Source organism: Petromyzon marinus, chromosome 8 (genome assembly GCF_048934315.1).
Source record: "Petromyzon marinus isolate PM22_M1 ecotype Great Lakes invasive population chromosome 8, UKy_Petmar_22M1.pri1.0, whole genome shotgun sequence".
NCBI classification, from domain to species: Eukaryota; Metazoa; Chordata; class Hyperoartia; order Petromyzontiformes; family Petromyzontidae; genus Petromyzon; species Petromyzon marinus.
This window is the reverse complement of record NC_133674.1, coordinates 19995597-20009426: the sequence shown is the minus strand read 5'-3', so window position 1 is coordinate 20009426 and position 13830 is coordinate 19995597.

Genomic DNA, 13830 nt, shown 5'->3' with positions numbered 1-13830 from the left:
TGCACGCCAGCCAGCCAGTCAGTCAGACAGACAGCCAGCAAAGCTCGTTTCTAATGTAGTATGACAATAAGATAAGACCATCCACAGTCATGGAGCACACGGCCTCCTCCTCCTCTATCGACTCATGCTCTAGGATGGGCCGGCGTGTCTCACAGTGACCCCTGACCCTGCCACTGTCCGTGACCTATCACCTTGCACCCTGCGTGACCCATCACCCGCACGCTGAATTACCCCTTCACCTGGGCGTGACCACTCGGACGGAAGGGAGAATGGGGGGGGAGGTCATGGTGGCCGCGTTGAGCACGCGCGACGCCAGCGTTGGCTCTCGGTATCTCCACGCTGGGTCCCAGCGCACAGCACCCCACCACTACCCCCCTCCTCGCGCCGTCGGGTGTCTCACACCGCCGCGTGGCTCGGGTCCGCGATAAGGATTTTGTCGAACACACGGCGCGACGCGATGTAATTCACTACGCGCTCCGTAATGCCGAGCAGATGGAGGCCGCCTTGTCAGATGGGGCGGAGGTGGCGTGTTTGGGGTTGCCGGTGGTGGAGGGGAGTAGTGGGGAGGAGGGGTCGGAGATTGCGGGAGAAGTGGGGGAGAGGGCCGTTGCGTGAACGCTCGGTCGTGGGTTAAATCTGCTTCCACCCCCACTCCTTCCACCCCACACCGCTCCTTCCACCCCCACTCCTTCCACCCCACACCGCTCCTTCCACCCCCCCACTCCTTCCACCCCACACCGCTCCTTCCACCCCCCCCACTCCTTCCACCCCACACCGCTCCTTCCACCCCCACTCCTTCCACCCCACACCGCTCCTTCCACCCCCACTCCTTCCACCCCACACCGCTCCTTCCACCCCCCCACTCCTTCCACCCCACACCGCTCCTTCCACCCCCCCCACTCCTTCCACCCCACACCGCTCCTTATTCCGGACCGCACAGCCCCGCCTTCTCATCCCATCCACCTCCCTCCCCACCTCCCTCCCTATCCGCCGTGACAGATCTTAACGCGGCCAGCCTCGTGCGCGTTTTAGTTTGAGAGAGGAGGGGGCAAGGTGGAAGAGGGGAGGGGGGTTCACGTATTCCATCTGGCCGGGCCGACGGCCCGCGCGGTGATTTAGATGTTATTGGGATAATGCGATGTTGGGCTGCGCGCGAAGAGATGGCTCTGACAGCAAGAATTTGTTTTCATTCCCGATATTCCCCGCGCCGATACGGCCGAGAGTGTTGGCGGGCGAGAGATGTTGAGATTGCGTGTCAATCACCGGCATTAAAAGCCCGCGGAAGGCGCCTCTCTCGCAAATTGCCCGGGCCGCGCAGAAGCCACGCGCGCCCGAATAGAAATGGAAATGGGTAGATTTCAATTCGCCTGAATCATAGAAATATGAAAGTAATATTTTTTCGCTAACCAGCTTACGCGACGCGCTTCCCCTCTACTTAGGGGCTTCTGCTACCCCCCCCCCCCGTGTGCCTAATGAGTCGGGTGCACGGAGGGAAGTGGTGGTGGAAAAGGAGGCAGAATAGGAGGCGAAGAAGGGGGGGGTGCGGGGAGATGGGGACCGCTCCTCTCCGCCCGTCCGCGCGCTTTTCGGCCCGAGGGGGGTCCCAGGCGGCAATTTCGTGCGAGCGACGTAAAGAGGGGGAGGGGGGTGGCGAGGGAGTTGGGGTGGGCGGCGGGGGAGTTGGGGTGGGCGGCGGCGGAGGGGGTCACCGCCGTTCCGCGCAACGAAGAGGCGGGACCTTGAGAAGAGGAGATGTGGCGGAGGGTGAGTGGGGGGGGGGGCTTGGGGGAGGGGCATGGGGCAGGTGCCGCACGGCGTCGATGCCCCCCCCCACCCCCTGCTCGGTTCTTTCCTCGTCACGCGGCGCGCTCGACACGAGCCACCTAAATGCTATTAAGCGTTTTCAATATTTCGCAATTACTAACGATCACACCTCGTTACGCCAGCCGCATCGCGCACGCGACGCGGCGGTTGTGTTGCTGCCGACTAATTGATTTAACGCGATTATGTACACGGGGTCCGCGGGGGAGCGGGGGAAGGGGTCGGTGAGATGGGGGTGGGGGAGCGTGCGGGCGGGGGGGGCAAAGAAGGGGTGGAGTGGGGGGGGGACGTACCAACATCACGCGGCACGACTGTTCATGAGGTTGCTGTGGTCGACTCGGCCTGCAATGAGTACCTGGTAGCGTTGCCGCGTTCACTGCGTTGCCGTGATAATGCTGCCCGGCGTGTTCGCTAGATATTTCGGCGTGTTCAAAGTTATATAATGTGTTCACGCTGCGTACGCCTGTGACACAGTAAACCGACTGCATGCCGCTCGTAGTTGGTGAACACACGAACCTGGGTGCACGTGGGCTCCGTGCCCATCGAGGCTGTTTGTAACAACGCCACACCGACGCAAGTATGCAGCCCTACGTACTCTGGTGCTCGTACTCACACTTGATCTGTACTGGTGCACTGGTCGTCTCTAGTATCGTACGTACTTCTCTCTGGTGTTGCATAGGATCTGTACGTGCCATCTTCTCAACCGTACGAAAGAGTCGTTTTAAAAATAGATACATATATTCGAGACATCGTGAACCAGATTTACATCGGAACGGAACGAGCGGAACGTGAGACGTCGCCTGGACGATTCGCCCAGCGATGACAAGATGAGCTGCCCTTTTTACCCACCCACAGCCACCAAATAAGATGACTCGATGGAGCATTCGCACGCAACAACACGGCAATCGCAGGTTCCAGGAGTTTGGAAGCCACGAATGACACAGTCTCTTTGAGATCGTGATTCAAAGGCTCGTGCTTTGATATAACAACTCAACTCCCGAACTCCCCACCGTACACAGCTTCCCGTGATTACCAACGATTAGGTGCGTGCAGTGCGCGCAAGTGGCTCACGTTGCACGTGAACAGAAGAAAGTGATTGCTGATCACGGAAAGGAGGGGTCGCTGGAGCTACTCGGGACACTTCGTCTGCACTTCCGTGTTGCCGAGTGGTGAGAATCTTCTCCCAGACGCAAATGTCCCCCAATGTTCGGGCGCCCAGAGCAAGAGTAGAATTATATGAAGCTCAGGTAGAGATGTAGGTTTATTCATTCACAGTTAATGTCGATTTTCGTTTGACTTCACATCATTCAAGTTCTAATCCCGGTCACAGCTAACAAAGGGTTTAAAAGTGATGATTATTTATGATGTAATTAACTGTGAACGCTTGAAGGCTGAGACGGGTCGGTATTGTGGCTGAGTGAGACGACTGATGTGGCAATTTAGTCCATTTAAGTCATCCGGCTAAGTCATCCGGCTAAGTCATCCGGCTAAGTCATCCGGCTAAGTCATCCGGCTAAGTCATCCGGCTAAGTCAGAGTATTGCGGCTCAGGCAGTGTGCCTCGCAGGAGGAGTGACGCGGGATCGGGAAGGGAGTTGCACCGTGCAGCCCTCACGCCCGCGCGCACAGAAGGGAGAGAGAAAAAGAGAGAGTGAGAGAGAGACTTTTGACATTTAAACAACTTCTATTGCCGCCAGCAGCAACAGCACTGGAGGCGATTTCGATATGCAATACACAGTCACCAGCAAACAAGTGAAAATAAAGTTACAAATCCACGCACTGTGGCGCTAAAAGCACCGCGCACAACACGAAGGGAAAGTCACGTGGTGGTTGTGGTGGTCATCGCGCACGCCACGGTGACGAGTGAGCGCTTCAGAAGGTGAACACGTGGGGTGCCGTCCACGCTGGTACAGAGAGGGCTTTTCCGGCTCCCCAGCGTTCGAAGAAGACGCGCACATCACTGGAATGTGTGTGGTATGCGTGCTGCAGCCGAAACCGCGCCTTGAGCAGGCCTCTGAACACTGGAAGCACCACAGAGCAGCCGTCAGTGTCACCTTCCAGCATCAATTTTCTCGTTCTGTACACCGCCGTCTTCGCCTTAGCACAGGCGAAGTTGGGGAGGTCATGGCGTTTGTTAGCCAGGTAAGGCACCCCATATACGAAGCTGCTGTTGTAGAAGGGCACCCCCAGTTTCCTGAAGATGTCTCCCAAAAGGCGGAACATTGATTTGAACCGCTGGCAGTGTAAGTACTGGTGGGGCAGATCCTCCCTGGCACCGCATGAAATCCACAAGTCTGTTACCCCTGGCGAGATTCGGCTGAGCCACACGGCCGATGGCAACGTGAAGTGTGCCAACCTCGACTGGAGGTCACCGCAGCGTTTGGCTACGGGAGACTTGTACGTGAGAGAGAGAAAGAGAGAGTGAGAGAAAGATTTTAAAAACAAAAAAAAAACGAAATAATGAACGAAGCAAAGTGCCGGCTAGACCGAGCATCTTCTTGTTTCCTCTGATCGTAAAAAAAGAAGAAAACAATGAAAAAGAAAAGAGAGAGAAAAAGAGTGAGTGAGAGAGAGAAAAAGATAGAGTGAGAGAGAGAGGGAAAGCGAGTGAGTGAAAGAGTAAAACTGCTTAACGAAGCAAAATGAGTGACAGCACCGGCAGTGCATTTGGCCTTAATCAAACATTTTCTAGGGCAGTTTCTATAGATTGCCTGCAGGCGCGGCCCGCAAAGATAAAAGACCCTCAAGACTTTGAATTTATTCTTTCCTGAAGGAAATTGATTTCAGCCCGTGGGTCTGACAGCGCCTCGGGGCCCCCTCGGCATAGAACAGGGACCCCCCCCCCCCACGTCATGCGCTGTAGCGCAGAGGAACGCACGGCACTGCCGAGGCGAGGAGATGAGCACTGGGGGGAGGGCGGCAATGCAAACCACTTGCAGCAGGGACTCCAGCCAACGCGGAGAACTCGGCCAGGCACAGCCCATGTTTATTTATTATAATTACTTATTTATCTATCATATATCCAGGACAGCCACACTGAGTCGTATAACTATTTTTTTTGCGGGAGAGTCCTGCTGCCGCTGCTGTTGCTGCTACTCGCGAGTGTTTTTTTAGTTATTTGTAAGATATGATTGGTTCTTTCGGTAAAGTCACGTAGAAGAGAAACAATAAAATAATAAAGATATAAAGCAATAATTTAATTGTTTTATATTTTTATTATTTTATTGCTTCCCTTCTACGTGACTTTACCGAAAGAACCAATAATATGAATCCCTGCAGTCACGAAAGCTTTAAATCAATATTTGTAAGATGTTTTCAGCCAATTATTGATGAGCTTGTGATTATTATACCACGTGGGGAGGAGGAAAATATACACCTTGCTCGAGATGACAACCCTCCTATCCCAGCACAGGTAGAAACAGTCGGTAATTAGTCCAGTCGCTGTACCGCCCCCTACCTGGCGAGCCAGGGGGAATGGGCCCTCCTCGACGCCCACGGGAAGGGAGTTTCACAACATTCGTGCGATGATCCAACAACCCTCGCTGCTGCTGCCTCCACACTGCTGCATTACAGACAGCCACGAGCATCAGCGGAGCCACCACCACGCGCCACCACCACCACCACCATAGCCCAAGAATAATAGCTACACGGTGAGAGACAGGCACGGCCAACTCGGCCAGGCACGCTCAGGCACCGCCGGCTGAGTGAGGCACAGCCAAACAGCCGACACAGCCAGGCACCGCACTTGCATTCATTTCCTGTCGCCCCGGGTCGCTGTTGGGTTCAGCTGACGCGGAGCGGGGTCCCGTGACTGATGTTTTCCTCAGAGGCCACGGGGCGAGGGGGTCGGGTGTGTGTGGTGGGGGGGTTATTCGCCCCCCCCTTCCCCACTCCAATCCCATCGTTCTCCCCCACCCCCCCCCCCCCCAGGGCGCAATCTGTGTCGTCACGTCTTGGGATGCGGCCCCGCTCCGCCGCTGCTGTGAATCGGAACCAAACTTGAGAGAGAAGGCGACACGGAACAACAAACAGCTCTCTCCCCCCCACCGCCACTCCACCACCACCCGGCCTCAATCACTGAACACTCACCGAGCCACCCTCCCCCAGACATTCTATCCACAGGTGGGGGCGATGGGGCAGAGGGGTGGGGACATCCGCCCCCCTCTCCCTTTAAAATGATAGTCATTTATAAGAATTTACAGCCATGCCAATGTACTGATTGATATCATCATCTTCTTCATCACAGTGGCCATCGGTCAAAATCTCTCCGCTGCTGGGTGGAGCCCTCGCCACGCCGTCGCCATCCCTGACGGCCATGCGGTGACCGCCACGCCTGGTGACCTCCTCTCGGGGCCGAGGCTCCCTCCTCGTGCCCGCCACTCCGCCGTTGAGTGTCGACCGACGGCGACCCTCGCCCCTTGCTTGCGACGTGGGGGGGGGGGGGCAGGACACGGCTGGAAACAATGCATCGGTCACAGTTCCTTGAAGAGGTGTTCACCAGTTGGAACGTCGTCGAAATATTTCCTTTGTTCTCGGCGACAGTAAACACAAGGCGTGAGTATGCTGCTCGAGCGTGGTTTTGTGTCGAGGTTCACTGAGAGAGCCGTGTGTCGTTTTCTGTGAATAGCTCCCAGATTTTACACACAATTTGGGATCAGAAGCATTTCACGTAGCTGCTGCCCAAACGTGTTTGTAACCACTTAAGCTTCGACTCTCGGCATCTCCATTCTGCCATCTTCGCGCTAATTTAAAATGACTCTATTAACATCACTAAAACTCTAAATGTGAATGCAATTTTACAGCATCATTCCATTTATTATTATTAGTTTTTTTTAAATGTATAATTGTGGAATGCTTTGATGTTGTCTGCCGGCCGAGTGGCCCTTAAAAAAATAATCTTCTTAGACCAATGGGCTCTACTCGCGAAATACTTTGTTGCTGCTTCTTATCAATCTATACTGTTGTATGGCCTCTCGAGCTGCTGCACGCCTTGACCACGTGACCTGCGCTGTTCCACGCGACTTCGTTCGATGCTTCGTTAACATTGGGAATAAAAACACAACGACTTTAATTCACATAGTCACTTTAAGATGTTTTCTTGTTCATGTTTTTGTTTTTTGTTTGTTACGGTTGCACCCGATTCAAGAGCCGAATGGCTCACAGGGCTATACCAACATAAATGGAACTATGAACTACATCGTACGCATTTACATCCATCATTGCGCTCCTGTGACGTCACCGCGGCTTTGTGTTACAACGCGCGGGCTGTGGCGTCGCCGTGACGTCACTGGAGCGCTATCACAACGGAGCCTCTGGCCAACGTGAACGTATCTTCTTTATTGTCTCACGATCCCTAAATCAGCTCAGGCCTCCAGTACATCGCGTGACTTGTGTGTGGCCACCACCGCTATGAATCGCTCCTCCCCTCTACCCTCTCCGCCCGGTGTGAAAACACACGCCGCCACCTCTCCCTCCATCCTCATCTCTCCTGAGCCCTCTGCTCCCGTTTCTCCATTCCTTTCCCCTCCTTTCCTCTCATTCTCCACTTTTTCTCTTCGCTCCCTTCTCTCTCCCGTTCTCCATTAATTACATCCTTGACTTCACTCCCCTTCTATGGGGCACAACGTTGCTAGTTTTAATACATATACAGTGACGTCATATATAGAGAGCGATAGATTAACATTATCGCCTTTAATTCCATGAACAAAACTTCAAGCTGGGGAGACAGCCTATGTATATTATTGACGAGATAGTAATTAATCTCGACAAAAACTCAACACATTCGTTCAGAACACTGTAGCCATAAAGAAATATATATATATAAGGCGACGCTTTGGGCAAAGGCTCTGAGCACAGCAATTTGTAAAGACGACTTGATACACTTTCTTGAGATTGTTTATTTTAATGAAGACACGTTCACTCAAAGGCGAAGACCCCCACTGGAACAGCCCCGAGTCTCCCGCGCATCTCCATTATATGCGGTCCGAGGCCACGCCCCCATTCCCGAACCTTCTCGCTGGTTCTAGACCGCTTGCTCTACTAGCAGACTCCACTGTCCTCTTCCGTCACCTGGCCACGCTCCTATCCTCAATAATTCCCGTAGCCACCAGTCCCTTCGTATTGCAGGCTGACTCCCCTGTCATTACCTCCCGTGACCACCAGTCCACTCACTGCAAGCTGACTCCCCTGTCATTACCTCCCGTGGCCACCAGTCCACTCACTGCAAGCTGACTCCCCTGTCATTACCTCCCGTGGCCACCAGTCCACTCACTGCAAGCTGACTCCCCTGTCATTACCTCCCGTGGCCACCAGTCCACTCACACCGTAGTTTGACTCTACTGTCATTACAAATGAACCACTTGCCAACTCTACGTCACCAAAGAATACGAAAGAGTTACTTAAGCATATTTGGATCGTGGCTCTAATTGTTTTAACAGTGCTGCGTGCTCCTGTGTTTTACATGAGTGGACACCCCCTCGTGTGTCGTGCCGGCCTTAACAGGTACTCGCGAACAGCACTTGCCCCAACAGTCTGTGAAAGCTATACAGGGGGGATCTTTGTCTTTGTACATATGTCGGTGCAAGGGAGCCGTGGCACAGTGGTTAGCGCGCTGTGCTACGAACCCGGCGACCCGAGTTCTATTCCCGCTCACGGCAAACATCAGTGACGATTATCTGAACCGGTCCTGGGTCGACTCAACCTCAATTGAGATATTGGTGCGATGTGCAAACATCGCTATTGGGGAGAAATGCGCACGAACAAAACTTGAATCCAACAGTCTGTTAAAGGCTATACGGGGGATCTTTGCCACGTGTGTTCTGTCGGGCGCGCGCCAGTGATTTAACGCAGCAAAGAAGGTAACTGGGTGTTGCGAGTGGACAGGAGGAGGTGACGCTTGATTTCAAGCACGCGTCTGGTTCCATGCCCATTTTGACGATTTCTGGTGTGAAATCGCGGCGGAATCCCCGTTGCCACCCACGGAGCCGGCCCGATATTTTAGTCACACACGCGCGCACACACAGGGAGATAAACTTTGACAGAAATGAGCCACCGTCCTGTCGTGAGGTCCGATTTAGCTGTGTCGAGCTACACCGTGCAACGGGCTGAGCTGGCTTAACAGGTATTGGAAGTTAGGTGCTGATGATAGACACGTGAGTTCAGTCAAACTTCGGGCAGTGGGCAGCTCGCTCATTCTCCTTCGTTTCGTTATCGTCTGGAAATCTCTTCCCACCAGTCGTCCGTAATGTCGACTCCCTTGCCCCAGTTCCAGTTGAGGTTCAAGGCCTGGGTTTGAACAGGGTCACACGCATACAGATACTGTACCATGCTCTTTCGAGTGAGGCCTTCGACTCAGTGGCCTTCCAGATATATTTCAAACAGCAGAAGTTGTTTAAACGCACAGACTCTGGACTGATATCGACCTTCTGGGTCTCATCGGTGGTGTTAGACCCGCGAACTGAAACCGGAGGTATTTGTTTAGCAAGCACGACTGCTGATGAGACATTTGCTTATTTGCATGGTTTGCAAAATGTGTAGATATGCGCTCTGAACCAGCCACGGCTGACATCGGTGACGAGTGCTATCTGAACCCGATCCTGGCCCGACCCCCCACCCGCACCAACCAGCACGGGGTGTTTGTGGTCCAACAACTCCCACGACCAATATGGCTTTGTAAAGGTCTTCATCCAGCAGTGGATTGATAAAAGGACTATACATGATGCGGAGCGGTCGTATATAGGTGTGTTTCAATACCAAAAACATTCTCCGCAGTAGCGCACAATTACCACAAACACATTAAAACTCGGTTTAGGGGAGGGGAGGTGGGGGGGTCCTCTTGGTGCAGCCGATGGAAGCCCATGGGGTTCCATGCAGCAGCTGGCGAGGTCTTCAGAACCCCGGAGTGCGAGATGCCCGCGCTGATACCCCGATGGTGGCGATGCGCTTCCAGAATCTTCTCGCACTCTGCCACGATGTCCCCATCCATTGACTCAGGCGCCATGAACCTGCGCCGAAGGCGGCGGGGGGAGGAGTGGGGAGGGTGCGGTGGGGGCGAGGGGGGACAGGGGACTCGGGCGGGGGGAGCGGGGCGGACTGGAGGAGTCATTACTCACCGCCCGCCCTCTGGACAGCTCCGACGCGCGAGATTGTGTTCTGTAAGCTGAGAGTGCCCTGGGGGCGCGGCGCCGGAGGGGGTCTGAAGAGGGGGAGGGAGGCGAGGGGACTCCCTCTGCTCTTCCCGGGCACACTGATGGGGCCGTGTGTACGTGTGCGCGATTCTCGCGTAACGCGGCGGGCTAGCTGCAGAGTGTGCAGGGGGTGCACTTGCTGCTGCACAGGGGCGCACGGCCCGACTGCGAAGACAGGGGAGGACTTGAACAGGGGGCACCCCATTTCATTATTTGCAGCCCGGGCAAATGCCCACCACGCGACGCCACGGCTCACGGATCGCCCAGTAGCAGAGGCGGCAGCAGCAGCCAAACTAATGACTCAACAGCGCTGCGCGTATTGCGCCGTGTCGGCGAAATGTGGGGGAAATAAATAAATAAATGGCCACCCAGGGGAAGCGTCATCGCCAACGTAAAAACAAAACACAATTTAAATTCATCGACCAATGAGCTTCCCGGACTCGTGTTGTTTTTTTACTGCGGCAGCATCAGTATCGATTTTAAGGAGGGTAAACACTTGAAGCAGTTTCGACATGTCTGAGTCTCATCAACAGGGCGTATAACTTTTTAAGCGAATGCTGTCCGAGAGGGTGGTGGGGGGGCATGCCGTGTTACGGGTAAAGAGTCGTACTCCGTAAAGGGGTGGGAGGGGGGTGGAGTCAAGCGCCCTCTGTGAATTGTGCCAACGGGTGACTACACGCAAACCGAAATGCCACACCGCTTGAGAGCACAGCCGTCGTTTGGTCAACCTCGGACCCCTCTGAAGAGCCCCCCCCCCCCCCCCACCGCACCGCAGTCAGCCCCCCACCACAAGCACACGGGTAGTGGACATTTTACGGGCAACGCCGCCCGCCGCCAGTCGCATCGCCACACCTCTCGCTGGAGGGTTGCCCGCAGTTGGCGATGTGATTTAGGATTTCATTCACTTCACTCGCAACTCCAGACCCCTTCAGGCGGGGGCCTGCTAACCCCCTATCCCCCCCCTCCGTATACTCCGTGCCTGCACCCCCACCCCTACAGCGTTGGCCCCCGCGCACACGTGCGCTTTTATCTGCCCGCGGAGCGTCGCCCGCCTCTCCGCTCCCCCGCCATAAATCTTGTCAGCGGCTGCCACGTCTCATTCCCGCTGAAGTGTTAGCGCGCAGCGTTATGTGGCCTGAAAGGAAATGAAATCATGTCGGCCGGAGTTCAATCAATCCGTCCTGACTTATCCCTCTAATATTTTGCCCATTTTACAGTGCGCGCGCGTGTGCGAGCGCTTACCGCGATTGCCTGTGTGTGTGTTTGTGTGTGTGTGCTTGTGTGTGTTGTCGCGAGCCATGTGCCCTGGTTGAGTGTGTTTTCAAGTGTGAGTGAGTGCGTGAATGCGCGTCTTGAGTGGAGAACGACGCTGTAGCGGTGAGCGCGTAGCGCTGTGCTACGAACCCGGCGACCCGAGTTCGATTCCGGTTCACGGCTACCAACACCTGTGACTATTATCTGAACCAGTCATGGCCTCCCCTAGGTCAACTCAGCCTCACTTAGTACCTGGTGCGGTGTGTAAACATCGACACTTTGAAGACAAAGGTGGCCGGGCGTGGGGATGGCCACCCGTGCCGGCCTTAATAGGTGCTCGCTAACAGCACTTGCCCCAACATTATGTTAAGGCTATACTGGAGTCTTTGTCTTTGTGTGTATATATGCCCGCGATTTGGGGCGCATAGAGGCCGGGATGAGACATAAAACACGCGGACTGCGGAGTCGCCGGGTATTTGGTAAATATTTTACAGGAGATAAATCAAGAGATGAAAGTTTAATGGCGGTCATAGTTCCTCGGGAGACGCTGCCTGTCTGAGAGTCGGGGGGGGGGAGGTTGTGTGTGTGTGTGGGGGGGGGGGTGCGAGGTTACGAGAGAGAGCGAGCAAGCGAGGCTCTGCAATGACAACAAAGAGAAACAAAGAAATAGATGAGTGAAAAAACATGGGAAATTAACCCCCCACACCCCCCCCCCCTAAAAAAAAAACCACGCACGCTGCACTTTCTGCCAAACCCCGCGCGGGCGCAGAGCCGCGAGCGAGCAATGCGAATTCTCGCTCGCACGCGGTGGTGGTGGTAGGGGGGGGGGGGTGCAGGGAGGGATGACTGGGAGGAGGATGGAGAAGTCCGTGCGATGACGGGGAGACGCACGCGGTGGCCGGGGAGAGATAGCGTGGAGAGCAGGGGCGGAAGAGACGCCAGGCGTGGCCCCAGGATCCGTGGTTGCTCGCCGTCCACGCTCCGAGGCACCGTGAGAGGGGATGGGAGGGAAGGCGGACGGGACGAGGCAAGCCGAGTCGTGAATTTAAACAAAAAACACCCCACACAAGAGTGGGGTTGAGAGGCGGAGCAAGAGCCAGACCTTGGCTCGGCTTGGAACCTCGTTCCACCCCCCCCCGCCTCCACCAAACCCACCACTCCTTTCCCCCACGGCCTGAGCGCGGGGCCTCTGCTTTTCATCTCTCGCCTGTTTAATGTAGCCTCGTGACAGGGAGGCCGGCGGTGCGGGGCGGGGCGGGCGGGCGGGCGCGTGAGCCAGGCGGCTGTCAGGATGATTGATAATCAGAGTATTACGGCAATATGACTGTTCATTCCATCGCCGCTGCAAGATGATAGCTTCCAAATTGAATGCCTGTGGAGTTCGGCGCAAGGGCTGGGCGAATAGATCCCTCACTGGAGAAGGGGTGGCTGTCTCGGCCGGAGGAGGGGGGGCGGTGAGGGTTGTGGGCGGGGGTGAGAGGGGATGTGGGGACCGAGGGGGTTTGGTGGACGGACGGGTGGCGAGTGCCAGTTTGATGAGAAGGGGAGGTGTTTGGGGGGGGTGTGGGGGATGAAGCGGGTCGTTGGGGGGGGCGAAGCGGGTCGGTGGGGGGGGCGAGGCGGGTCGGTGGGGGGCGAGGCGGGTCGGGGTGGGGGTGAGAGGAGGAGGAGGGGGTGGCTGCTGGCGTAGCTGGGATGGGAACCCGGGAGCTGGAACTCGCAGGGCCCGGTCGTCTGGGCCCAGGGTGCCCGCACACACCACGCGCGTCTCTCGCACAGAGGAGGAGATGGACTCCTCCTCTAGAGCGGCCTCGATAGTTGATTTATTTTCGTGATGGCACACGGCACCACTTTGAGGGGTCCGTGTTTTTTGTTTTAGAGAGACAAAACAACGCGGAGAGGGGCAGGGGTGAAGGCGGTGTGGAATTGTGGAGGGGACAAGGCGAGAATGTGGGCGCGTGGTGGGGGAGGTGATCCGTTTCCGCTGTCGAGAAGCACTGAACCCCCTTGTATACAAGTGTCAGGGGTTTTACCGTGCACCTAGCCTGGTACAAGCGCCGCTTGGTGGCCTGTTAAGCGAGTGTGTGCCCATGAGCGTTGTCTGTTTGAGAAAAAACAAGTTTTGCTGGCTGGCTGGAGGGAGAGACGGACATCCGGTGGAGTCCAAATGGCGTTCGGGTTGCTAAGACTCTTTAACAATAATAAACACGGCTATCATAATTTTAATTAACTTGATACTTTAGCATGCACGTTTGTGTTTGTGTACGCATGTGTGTGTATGTATGCGTGATAGTGTTATAATCCCGTCGCCTCCGATTAGCACGGTTGGATACGTACGGTGAGAAAGAAGTTCAACATACAGACGGCAGCGTAGTGGGTAGCGCGATCCGAGCTCGCTTCCCGCTCACGACCGAATAACAGTGGCAAATATTGTAACCAGTTCTGGGCCTCCCCTAGGTCGACTCAGTCGTAAAAACGAATACCTGATGTGGCGTGTAGTAAACATCACCACCGAGCGTGGTGCTGCATGGTCACCCACCCCACCGCACCCCCTTCGTGTGATGTGCCGG